This window comes from Hemitrygon akajei, unplaced genomic scaffold (genome assembly GCF_048418815.1).
Source record: "Hemitrygon akajei unplaced genomic scaffold, sHemAka1.3 Scf000095, whole genome shotgun sequence".
NCBI lineage: Eukaryota > Metazoa > Chordata > Chondrichthyes > Myliobatiformes > Dasyatidae > Hemitrygon > Hemitrygon akajei.
Genome location: NW_027331981.1, coordinates 517,595 through 531,675, shown reverse-complemented (window position 1 = coordinate 531,675; position 14,081 = coordinate 517,595).

The window sequence follows — 14,081 nt, the reverse complement described above, 5'->3', positions numbered from 1 at the left end:
CCTGAACCTGTACCCCTCCATAACCTCCCTGTCTCACTGGAATGTACCAATGCAGAACTCCAACCAAACATGCCCTGAACCTGTATCCCTGCATAACCTCCCTGTCTCACTGGAACGTACCAATGCAGAACTACACAAAAATATGCCCTGAACCTGTACCCCTCCATAACCTCCCTGCCTCACTGGAACGCACCAATGCCGAACTCCACTCAAATATGCCCTGAACCTGTACCCCTCCATATCCTCCCTGGCTCACTGGAACGCACCAATGCCGAACTCCACTCAAATATGCCCTGAACCTGTACCCTCCATAACCTCATTGTCTCACTGGAACGTACCAATGCTGTATTCCACACAAATATGCCCTGAACCTGTACCCCTCCATAACCTCCCTGTCTCACTGGAACGTACCAATGCAGAACTCCACACAAACTTGCCCTGAACCTGTACCCTCCATATCCTCATTGTCTCACTGGAACGTACCAATGCTGTACTCCACACAAATATGCATTGAACCTGTACCCTCCATAAACTCCCTGTCTCACTGGAACGTCCCAACGCAGAACTCCACACAAATATGCCCTGAACCTGTCCCCTCCGTAACCTGCCTGTCTCACTGGAACGTACCAATGCAGAACTCCACACAAATATACCCTGAACCTGTACCCCTCCATAACCTCCCTGTCTCACTGGAACTTACCAATGCAGAACTCCACACAAATATGCCCTGAACCTGTACCCTCCATAACCACATTGTCTCACTGGTACGTACCAATGCTGTACTCCACACAAATATGCCCTGAACCTGTACCCCTCCATAACCTCACTGTCTCACTGGAACGTAGCAATGCAGAACTCCACACAAACATGCCCTGAACCTGTACCCTCCATATCCTCATTGTCTCACTGGAACGTACCAATGCTGTACTCCACACAAATATGCCCTGAACATGTACCCGTCCATATTCTCCCTGTCTCAGTGGAACGTCCCACTGCAGAACTCCACACAAATTTGCCATGAACCTGTACCCTCCATATCCTCCCTGTCTGACTGGAAAGTACCAATGCAGAACTCCACACAAATATGCCCTGAAACTGTACCCGACCATAATCTCCCTGTCTCACAGGAACGTACCACTGCAGAACTCCACACAAATATGCCCTGAACCTGTACCCCTCCATAACCTCCCTGTCTCACTGGAATGTACCAATGCAGAACTCCAACCAAATATGCCCTGAACCTGTATCCCTGCATAACCTCCCTGTCTCACTGGAACGTACCAATGCAGAACTACACAAAAATATGCCCTGAACCTGTACCCCTCCATAACCTCCCTGGCTCACTGGAACGCACCAATGCCGAACTCCACTCAAATATGCCCTGAACCTGTACCCTCCATAACCTCATTGTCTCACTGGAACGTACCAATGCTGTATTCCACACAAATATGCCCTGAACCTGTACCCCTCCATAAACTCCCTGTCTCACTGGAACGTACCAATGCAGAACTCCACACAAACTTGCCCTGAACCTGTACCCTCCATATCCTCATTGTCTCACTGGAACGTACCAATGCTGTACTCCACACAAATATGCATTGAACCTGTACCCTCCATAAACTCCCTGTCTCACTGGAACGTACCACTGCAGAACTCCACACAAATTTACCATGAACCTGTACCCTCCATAACCTCCCTGTCTGACTGGAAAGTACCAATGCAGAACTCCACACAAATATGCCCTGAAACTGTACCTGACCATAATCTCCCTGTCTCACAGGAACGTACCACTGCAGAACTCCACACAAATATGCCCTGAACCTGTACCCGTCCATAACCTCCCTGTCTCACTGGAACGCACCAATGCCGAAATCCACACAAATATGTCCTGAACCTGTACCCGTCCATAACCTCCCTGTCTCACTGGAACGCACCAATGCTGTATTCCACACAAATATGCCCTGAACCTGTACCCCTCCATAACCTCCCTGTCTCACTGGAACGTACCAATGCAGAACTCCACACAAACTTGCCCTGAACCTGTACCCTCCATATCCTCATTGTCTCACTGGAACGTACCAATGCTGTACTCCACACAAATATGCATTGAACCTGTACCCTCCATAAACTCCCTGTCTCACTGGAACGTCCCAACGCAGAACTCCACACAAATATGCCCTGAACCTGTCCCCTCCGTAACCTGCCTGTCTCACTGGAACGTACCAATGCAGAACTCCACACAAATATACCCTGAACCTGTACCCCTCCATAACCTCCCTGTCTCACTGGAACTTACCAATGCAGAACTCCACACAAATATGCCCTGAACCTGTACCCTCCATAACCACATTGTCTCACTGGTACGTACCAATGCTGTACTCCACACAAATATGCCCTGAACCTGTACCCCTCCATAACCTCACTGTCTCACTGGAACGTAGCAATGCAGAACTCCACACAAACATGCCCTGAACCTGTACCCTCCATATCCTCATTGTCTCACTGGAACGTACCAATGCTGTACTCCACACAAATATGCCCTGAACATGTACCCGTCCATATTCTCCCTGTCTCAGTGGAACGTCCCACTGCAGAACTCCACACAAATTTGCCATGAACCTGTACCCTCCATAACCTCCCTGTCTGACTGGAAAGTACCAATGCAGAACTCCACACAAATATGCCCTGAAACTGTACCCGACCATAATCTCCCTGTCTCACAGGAACGTACCACTGCAGAACTCCACACAAATATGCCCTGAACCTGTACCCCTCCATAACCTCCCTGTCTCACTGGAATGTACCAATGCAGAACTCCAACCAAATATGCCCTGAACCTGTATCCCTGCATAACCTCCCTGTCTCACTGGAACGTACCAATGCAGAACTACACAAAAATATGCCCTGAACCTGTACCCCTCCATAACCTCCCTGGCTCACTGGAACGCACCAATGCCGAACTCCACTCAAATATGCCCTGAACCTGTACCATCCATAACCTCATTGTCTCACTGGAACGTACCAATGCTGTATTCCAAACAAATATGCCCTGAACCTGTACCCCTCCATAACCTCCCTGTCTCACTGGAACGTACCAATGCAGAACTCCACACAAACTTGCCCTGAACCTGTACCCTCCATATCCTCATTGTCTCACTGGAACGTACCAATGCTGTACTCCACACAAATATGCATTGAACCTGTACCCTCCATAAACTCCCTGTCTCACTGGAACGTACCACTGCAGAACTCCACACAAATTTACCATGAACCTGTACCCTCCATAACCTCCCTGTCTGACTGGAAAGTACCAATGCAGAACTCCACACAAATATGCCCTGAAACTGTACCTGACCATAATCTCCCTGTCTCACAGGAACGTACCACTGCAGAACTCCACACAAATATGCCCTGAACCTGTACCCGTCCATAACCTCCCTGTCTCACTGGAACGCACCAATGCCGAAATCCACACAAATATGCCCTGAACCTGTACCCCTCCATAACCTCCCTGTCTCACTGGAACGTACCAATGCAGAACTCCACACAAATATGCCCTGAACCTGTACCCCTCCATAACCTCCCTGTCTCACTGGAACGTACCAATGCAGAACTCCACACAAATATGCCCTGAACCTGTACCCCTCCATAACCTCCCTGTCTCACAGGAACGTCCCAACGCAGAACTCCACACAAATATGCCCTGAACCTCTACCACTCCAAAACCTCCCAGTCTCACTGGAACGTACCAATGCAGAACTCCACACAAATATACCCGGAACCTGTACCCCTCCATAACCTCCCTGTCTCACTGGAACTTACCAATGCAGAACTCCACACAAATATGCCCTGAACCTGTACCCTCCATAACCTCATTGTCTCACTGGTACGTACCAATGCTGTACTCCACACAAATATGCCCTGAACCTGTACTCCTCCATAACCTCACTGTCTCACTGGAACGTACCAATGCAGAACTCCACACAAATATGCCCTGAACCTGTACCCTCCATAACCACATTGTCTCACTGGTACGTACCAATGCTGTACTCCACACAAATATGCCCTGAACCTGTACCCCTCCATAACCTCACTGTCTCACTGGAACGTAGCAATGCAGAACTCCACACAAACATGCCCTGAACCTGTTCCCTCCATATCCTCATTGTCTCACTGGAACGTACCAATGCTGTACTCCACACAAATATGCCCTGAACATGTACCCGTCCATATTCTCCCTGTCTCAGTGGAACGTCCCACTGCAGAACTCCACACAAATTTGCCATGAACCTGTACCCTCCATAACCTCCCTGTCTGACTGGAAAGTACCAATGCAGAACTCCACACAAATATGCCCTGAAACTGTACCCGACCATAATCTCCCTGTCTCACAGGAACGTACCACTGCAGAACTCCACACAAATATGCCCTGAACCTGTACCCCTCCATAACCTCCCTGTCTCACTGGAATGTACCAATGCAGAACTCCAACCAAATATGCCCTGAACCTGTATCCCTGCATAACCTCCCTGTCTCACTGGAACGTACCAATGCAGAACTACACAAAAATATGCCCTGAACCTGTACCCCTCCATAACCTCCCTGGCTCACTGGAACGCACCAATGCCGAACTCCACTCAAATATGCCCTGAACCTGTACCCCTCCATAACCTCCCTGGCTCACTGGAACGCACCAATGCCGAACTCCACTCAAATATGCCCTGAACCTGTACCCTCCATAACCTCATTGTCTCACTGGAACGTACCAATGCTGTATTCCACACAAATATGCCCTGAACCTGTACCCCTCCATAACCTCCCTGTCTCACTGGAACGTACCAATGCAGAACTCCACACAAACTTGCCCTGAACCTGTACCCTCCATATCCTCATTGTCTCACTGGAACGTACCAATGCTGTACTCCACACAAATATGCATTGAACCTGTACCCTCCATAAACTCCCTGTCTCACTGGAACGTACCACTGCAGAACTCCACACAAATTTACCATGAACCTGTACCCTCCATAACCTCCCTGTCTGACTGGAAAGTACCAATGCAGAACTCCACACAAATATGCCCTGAAACAGTACCTGACCATAATCTCCCTGTCTCACAGGAACGTACCACTGCAGAACTCCACACAAATATGCCCTGAACCTGTACCCGTCCATAACCTCCCTGTCTCACTGGAACGCACCAATGCCGAAATCCACACAAATATGCCCTGAACCTGTACCCCTCCATAACCTCCCTGTCTCACTGGAACGTACCAATGCAGAACTCCACACAAATATGCCCTGAACCTGTACCCCTCCATAACCTCCCTGTCTCACTGGAACGTACCAATGCAGAACTCCACACAAATATGCCCTGAACCTGTACCCCTCCATAACCTCCCTGTCTCACAGGAACGTCCCAACGCAGAACTCCACACAAATATGCCCTGAACCTGTACCACTCCAAAACCTCCCTGTCTCACTGGAACTTACCAATGCAGAACTCCACACAAATATGCCCTGAACCTGTACCCTCCATAACCTCATTGTCTCACTGGTACGTACCAATGCTGTACTCCACACAAATATGCCCTGAACCTGTACCCCTCCATAACCTCACTGTCTCACTGGAACGTACCAATGCAGAACTCCACACAAATATGCCCTGAACCTGTACCCTCCATAACCACATTGTCTCACTGGTACGTACCAATGCCGTACTCCACACAAATATGCCCTGAACCTGTACCCCTCCATAACCTCACTGTCTCACTGGAACGTAGCAATGCAGAACTCCACACAAACATGTCCTGAACCTGTACCCTCCATATCCTCATTGTCTCACTGGAACGTACCAATGCTGTACTCCACACAAATATGCCCTGAACATGTACCCGTCCATATTCTCCCTGTCTCAGTGGAACGTCCCACTGCAGAACTCCACACAAATTTGCCATGAACCTGTACCCTCCATAACCTCCCTGTCTGACTGGAAAGTACCAATGCAGAACTCCACACAAATATGCCCTGAAACTGTACCCGACCATAATCTCCCTGTCTCACAGGAACGTACCACTGCAGAACTCCACACAAATATGCCCTGAACCTGTACCCCTCCATAACCTCCCTGTCTCACTGGAATGTACCAATGCAGAACTCCAACCAAATATGCCCTGAACCTGTATCCCTGCATAACCTCCCTGTCTCACTGGAACGTACCAATGCAGAACTACACAAAAATATGCCCTGAACCTGTACCCCTCCATAACCTCCCTGGCTCACTGGAACGCACCAATGCCGAACTCCACTCAAATATGCCCTGAACCTGTACCCCTCCATAACCTCCCTGGCTCACTGGAACGCACCAATGCCGAACTCCACTCAAATATGCCCTGAACCTGTACCCTCCATAACCTCATTGTCTCACTGGAACGTACCAATGCAGTATTCCACACAAATATGCCCTGAACCTGTACCCCTCCATAACCTCCCTGTCTCACTGGAACGTACCAATGCAGAACTCCACACAAACTTGCCCTGAACCTGTACCCTCCATATCCTCATTGTCTCACTGGAACGTACCAATGCTGTACTCCACACAAATATGCATTGAACCTGTACCCTCCATAAACTCCCTGTCTCACTGGAACGTACCACTGCAGAACTCCACACAAATTTACCATGAACCTGTACCCTCCATAACCTCCCTGTCTGACTGGAAAGTACCAATGCAGAACTCCACACAAATATGCCCTGAAACTGTACCTGACCATAATCTCCCTGTCTCACAGGAACGTACCACTGCAGAACTCCACACAAATATGCCCTGAACCTGTACCCGTCCATAACCTCCCTGTCTCACTGGAACGCACCAATGCCAAAATCCACACAAATATGCCCTGAACCTGTACCCCTCCATAACCTCCCTGTCTCACTGGAAAGTACCAATGCAGAACTCCACACAAATATGCCCTGAACCTGTACCCCTCCATAACCTCCCTGTCTCACTGGAACGTACCAATGCAGAACTCCACACAAATATGCCCTGAACCTGTACCCCTCCATAACCTCCCTGTCTCACAGGAACGTCCCAACGCAGAACTCCACACAAATATGCCCTGAACCTGTACCACTCCAAAACCTCCCAGTCTCACTGGAACGTACCAATGCAGAACTCCACACAAATATACCCGGAACCTGTACCCCTCCATAACCTCCCTGTCTCACTGGAACTTACCAATGCAGAACTCCACACAAATATGCCCTGAACCTGTACCCTCCATAACCTCATTGTCTCACTGGTACGTACCAATGCTGTACTCCACACAAATATGCCCTGAACCTGTACCCCTCCATAACCTCACTGTCTCACTGGAACGTACCAATGCAGAACTCCACACAAACATGCCCTGAACCTGTACCCTCCATATCCTCATTGTCTCACTGGAACGTACCAATGCTGTACTCCACAGAAATATGCCCTGAACATGTACCCGTCCATATTCTCCCTGTCTCAGTGGAACGTCCCACTGCAAAACTCCACACAAATATGCATTGAACCTGTACCCTCCATAACCTCCCTGTCTCACTAGAACGTACCACTGCAGAACTCCACACAAATTTGCCATGAACCTGTACCCTCCATAACCTCCCTGTCTGACTGGAAAGTACCAATGCAGAACTCCACACAAATATGCCCTGAAACTGTACCCGACCATAATCTCCCTGTCTCAAAGGAACGTACCACTGCAGAACTCCACACAAATATGCCCTGAACCTGTACCCTGCATAACCTCCCTGTCTCACTGGAACGTACCAATGCAGAACTACACACAAATATGCCCTGAACCTGTACCCCTCCATAACCTCCCTGTCTCACTTGTACGCACCAATGCCGAACTCCACTCAAATATGCCCTGAACCTGTACCCTGCATAACATCCCTGTCTCACTGGAACGTACCATTGCAGAACACCACACAAATGTGCCCTGAACCTGTACCCCTCCATAACCACCCTGTCTCACTGGAACGTACCAATGCAGAACACCACACAAATATGCCCTGAAACTGTTCCCGTCCATAACCACCCAGTCTCACTGGAACGTACCACTGCAGAACTCCACACAAATATGCCCTGAACCTGTACCATGCATAACCTCCCTGTCTCACTGGAACGTACCAATGCAGAACTACACACAAATATGCCCTGAACCTGTACCCCTCCATAACCTCCCAGTCTCACTGGAACGCACCAATGCCGAACTCCACTCAAATATGCCCTGAACCTGTACCCTGCATAACCTGCCTGTCTCACTGGAGCGTACCATTGCAGAACACCACAGAAATATGCCCTGAACCTGTACCCCTCCATAACCACCCTGTCTAACTGGAACGCACCAATGCAGAACTCCACACAAATATGCCCTGAACCTGTACCCCTCCATAACCTCCCTGTCTCACTGGAATGTACCAATGCAGAACTCCACCCAAATATGCCCTGAACCTGTATCCCTGCATAACCTCCCTGTCTCACTGGAACGTACCAATGCAGAACTACACAAAAATATGCCCTGAACCTGTACCCCTCCATAACCTCCCTGGCTCACTGGAACGCACCAAAGCCGAACTCCACTCAAATATGCCCTGAACCTGTACCCTCCATAACCTCATTGTCTCACTGGAACGTACCAATGCTGTACTCCACACAAATATGCCCTGAACCTGTACCCCTCCATAACCTCCCTGTCTCACTGGAACGTACCAATGCAGAACTCCACACAAACTTGCCCTGAACCTGTACCCTCCATATCCTCATTGTCTCACTGGAACGTACCAATGCTGTACTCCACACAAATATGCATTGAACCTGTACCCTCCATAACCTCCCTGTCTCACTGGAACGTACCACTGCAGAACTCCACACAAATTTACCATGAACCTGTACCCTCCATAACCTCCCTGTCTGACTGGAAAGTACCAATGCAGAACTCCACACAAATATGCCCTGAAACTGTACCTGACCATAATCTCCCTGTCTCACAGGAACGTACCACTGCAGAACTCCACACAAATATGCCCTGAACCTGTACCCTGCATAACCTCCCTGTCTCACTGGAACGTACCAATGGAGAAGTACACACAAATATGCCCTGAACCTGTACCCGTCCATAACCTCCCTGTCTCACTGGAACGCACCAATGCCGAACTCCACACAAATATGCCCTGAAGCTGTACCCTCCATAACCTCCCTGTCTCAATGGAATGTACCAATGCAGAACTACACACAAATATGCCCTGAACCTGTACCCCTCCATAATCTCCCTGTCTCACTGGAATGTACCAATGCAGAACTCCACACAAATATGCCCTGAACCTGTACCCCTCCATAACCTCCCTGTCTCTCTGGATCGTACCAATGCAGAACATCACACAAATATGCCCTGAACCTGTACCCCTCATTACCTCCCTGTCTCACTGGAAGTCCCAACGCAGAACTCCACACAAATATGCCCTGAACCTGTCCCCTCCGTAACCTGCCTGTCTCACTGGAACGTACCAATGCAGAACTCCACACAAATATACCCTGAACCTGTACCCCTCCATAACCTCCCTGTCTCACTGGAACTTACCAATGCAGAACTCCACACAAATATGCCCTGAACCTGTACCCTCCATAACCACATTGTCTCACTGGTACGTACCAATGCTGTACTCCACACAAATATGCCCTGAACCTGTACCCCTCCATAACCTCACTGTCTCACTGGAACGTAGCAATGCAGAACTCCACACAAACATGCCCTGAACCTGTACCCTCCATATCCTCATTGTCTCACTGGAACGTACCAATGCTGTACTCCACACAAATATGCCCTGAACATGTACCCGTCCATATTCTCCCTGTCTCAGTGGAACGTCCCACTGCAGAACTCCACACAAATTTGCCATGAACCTGTACCCTCCATAACCTCCCTGTCTGACTGGAAAGTACCAATACAGAACTCCACACAAATATGCCCTGAAACTGTACCCGACCGTAATCTCCCTGTCTCACAGGAACGTACCACTGCAGAACTCCACACAAATATGCCCTGAACCTGTACCCCTTCCATAACCTCCCTGTCTCACTGGAATGTACCAATGCAGAACTCCAACCAAATATGCCCTGAACCTGTATCCCTGCATAACCTCCCTGTCTCACTGGAACGTACCAATGCAGAACTACACAAAAATATGCCCTGAACCTGTACCCCTCCATAACCTCCCTGGCTCACTGGAACGCACCAATGCCGAACTCCACTCAAATATGCCCTGGACCTGTACCCTCCATAACCTCATTGTCTCACTGGAACGTACCAATGCTGTACTCCACACAAATATGCCCTGAACCTGTACCCCTCCATAACCTCCCTGTCTCACTGGAACGTACCAATGCAGAACTCCACACAAACTTGCCCTGAACCTGTACCCTCCATATCCTCATTGTCTCACTGGAACGTACCAATGCTGTACTCCACACAAATATGCATTGAACCTGTGCCCTCCATAACCTCCCTGTCTCACTGGAACGTACCACTGCAGAACTCCACACAAATTTGCCATGAACCTGTACCCTCCATAACCTCCCTGTCTGACTGGAAAGTACCAATGCAGAACTCCACACAAATATGCCCTGAAACTGTACCCGACCATAATCTCCCTGTCTCACAGGAACGTACCACTGCAGAACTCCACACAAATATGCCCTGAACCTGTACCCCTCCATAACCTCCCTGTCTCACTGGAATGTACCAATGCAGAACTCCAACCAAATATGCCCTGAACCTGTATCCCTGCATAACCTCCCTGTCTCACTGGAACGTACCAATGCAGAACTACACAAAAATATGCCCTGAACCTGTACCCCTCCATAACCTCCCTGGCTCACTGGAACGCACCAATGCCGAACTCCACTCAAATATGCCCTGAACCTGTACCCCTCCATAACCTCCCTGGCTCACTGGAACGCACCAATGCCGAACTCCACTCAAATATGCCCTGAACCTGTACCCTCCATAACCTCATTGTCTCACTGGAACGTACCAATGCTGTATTCCACACAAATATGCCCTGAACCTGTACCCCTCCATAACCTCCCTGTCTCACTGGAACGTACCAATGCAGAACTCCACACAAACTTGCCCTGAACCTGTACCCTCCATATCCTCATTGTCTCACTGGAACGTACCAATGCTGTACTCCACACAAATATGCATTGAACCTGTACCCTCCATAAACTCCCTGTCTCACTGGAACGTACCACTGCAGAACTCCACACAAATTTACCATGAACCTGTACCCTCCATAACCTCCCTGTCTGACTGGAAAGTACCAATGCAGAACTCCACACAAATATGCCCTGAAACAGTACCTGACCATAATCTCCCTGTCTCACAGGAACGTACCACTGCAGAACTCCACACAAATATGCCCTGAACCTGTACCCGTCCATAACCTCCCTGTCTCACTGGAACGCACCAATGCCGAAATCCACACAAATATGCCCTGAACCTGTACCCCTCCATAACCTCCCTGTCTCACTGGAACGTACCAATGCAGAACTCCACACAAATATGCCCTGAACCTGTACCCCTCCATAACCTCCCTGTCTCACTGGAACGTACCAATGCAGAACTCCACACAAATATGCCCTGAACCTGTACCCCTCCATAACCTCCCTGTCTCACAGGAACGTCCCAACGCAGAACTCCACACAAATATGCCCTGAACCTGTACCACTCCAAAACCTCCCTGTCTCACTGGAACTTACCAATGCAGAACTCCACACAAATATGCCCTGAACCTGTACCCTCCATAACCTCATTGTCTCACTGGTACGTACCAATGCTGTACTCCACACAAATATGCCCTGAACCTGTACCCCTCCATAACCTCACTGTCTCACTGGAACGTACCAATGCAGAACTCCACACAAATATGCCCTGAACCTGTACCCTCCATAACCACATTGTCTCACTGGTACGTACCAATGCCGTACTCCACACAAATATGCCCTGAACCTGTACCCCTCCATAACCTCACTGTCTCACTGGAACGTAGCAATGCAGAACTCCACACAAACATGTCCTGAACCTGTACCCTCCATATCCTCATTGTCTCACTGGAACGTACCAATGCTGTACTCCACACAAATATGCCCTGAACATGTACCCGTCCATATTCTCCCTGTCTCAGTGGAACGTCCCACTGCAGAACTCCACACAAATTTGCCATGAACCTGTACCCTCCATAACCTCCCTGTCTGACTGGAAAGTACCAATGCAGAACTCCACACAAATATGCCCTGAAACTGTACCCGACCATAATCTCCCTGTCTCACAGGAACGTACCACTGCAGAACTCCACACAAATATGCCCTGAACCTGTACCCCTCCATAACCTCCCTGTCTCACTGGAATGTACCAATGCAGAACTCCAACCAAATATGCCCTGAACCTGTATCCCTGCATAACCTCCCTGTCTCACTGGAACGTACCAATGCAGAACTACACAAAAATATGCCCTGAACCTGTACCCCTCCATAACCTCCCTGGCTCACTGGAACGCACCAATGCCGAACTCCACTCAAATATGCCCTGAACCTGTACCCCTCCATAACCTCCCTGGCTCACTGGAACGCACCAATGCCGAACTCCACTCAAATATGCCCTGAACCTGTACCCTCCATAACCTCATTGTCTCACTGGAACGTACCAATGCAGTATTCCACACAAATATGCCCTGAACCTGTACCCCTCCATAACCTCCCTGTCTCACTGGAACGTACCAATGCAGAACTCCACACAAACTTGCCCTGAACCTGTACCCTCCATATCCTCATTGTCTCACTGGAACGTACCAATGCTGTACTCCACACAAATATGCATTGAACCTGTACCCTCCATAAACTCCCTGTCTCACTGGAACGTACCACTGCAGAACTCCACACAAATTTACCATGAACCTGTACCCTCCATAACCTCCCTGTCTGACTGGAAAGTACCAATGCAGAACTCCACACAAATATGCCCTGAAACTGTACCTGACCATAATCTCCCTGTCTCACAGGAACGTACCACTGCAGAACTCCACACAAATATGCCCTGAACCTGTACCCGTCCATAACCTCCCTGTCTCACTGGAACGCACCAATGCCAAAATCCACACAAATATGCCCTGAACCTGTACCCCTCCATAACCTCCCTGTCTCACTGGAAAGTACCAATGCAGAACTCCACACAAATATGCCCTGAACCTGTACCCCTCCATAACCTCCCTGTCTCACTGGAACGTACCAATGCAGAACTCCACACAAATATGCCCTGAACCTGTACCCCTCCATAACCTCCCTGTCTCACAGGAACGTCCCAACGCAGAACTCCACACAAATATGCCCTGAACCTGTACCACTCCAAAACCTCCCAGTCTCACTGGAACGTACCAATGCAGAACTCCACACAAATATACCCGGAACCTGTACCCCTCCATAACCTCCCTGTCTCACTGGAACTTACCAATGCAGAACTCCACACAAATATGCCCTGAACCTGTACCCTCCATAACCTCATTGTCTCACTGGTACGTACCAATGCTGTACTCCACACAAATATGCCCTGAACCTGTACCCCTCCATAACCTCACTGTCTCACTGGAACGTACCAATGCAGAACTCCACACAAACATGCCCTGAACCTGTACCCTCCATATCCTCATTGTCTCACTGGAACGTACCAATGCTGTACTCCACAGAAATATGCCCTGAACATGTACCCGTCCATATTCTCCCTGTCTCAGTGGAACGTCCCACTGCAAAACTCCACACAAATATGCATTGAACCTGTACCCTCCATAACCTCCCTGTCTCACTAGAACGTACCACTGCAGAACTCCACACAAATTTGCCATGAACCTGTACCCTCCATAACCTCCCTGTCTGACTGGAAAGTACCAATGCAGAACTCCACACAAATATGCCCTGAAACTGTACCCGACCATAATCTCCCTGTCTCAAAGGAACGTACCACTGCAGAACTCCACACAAA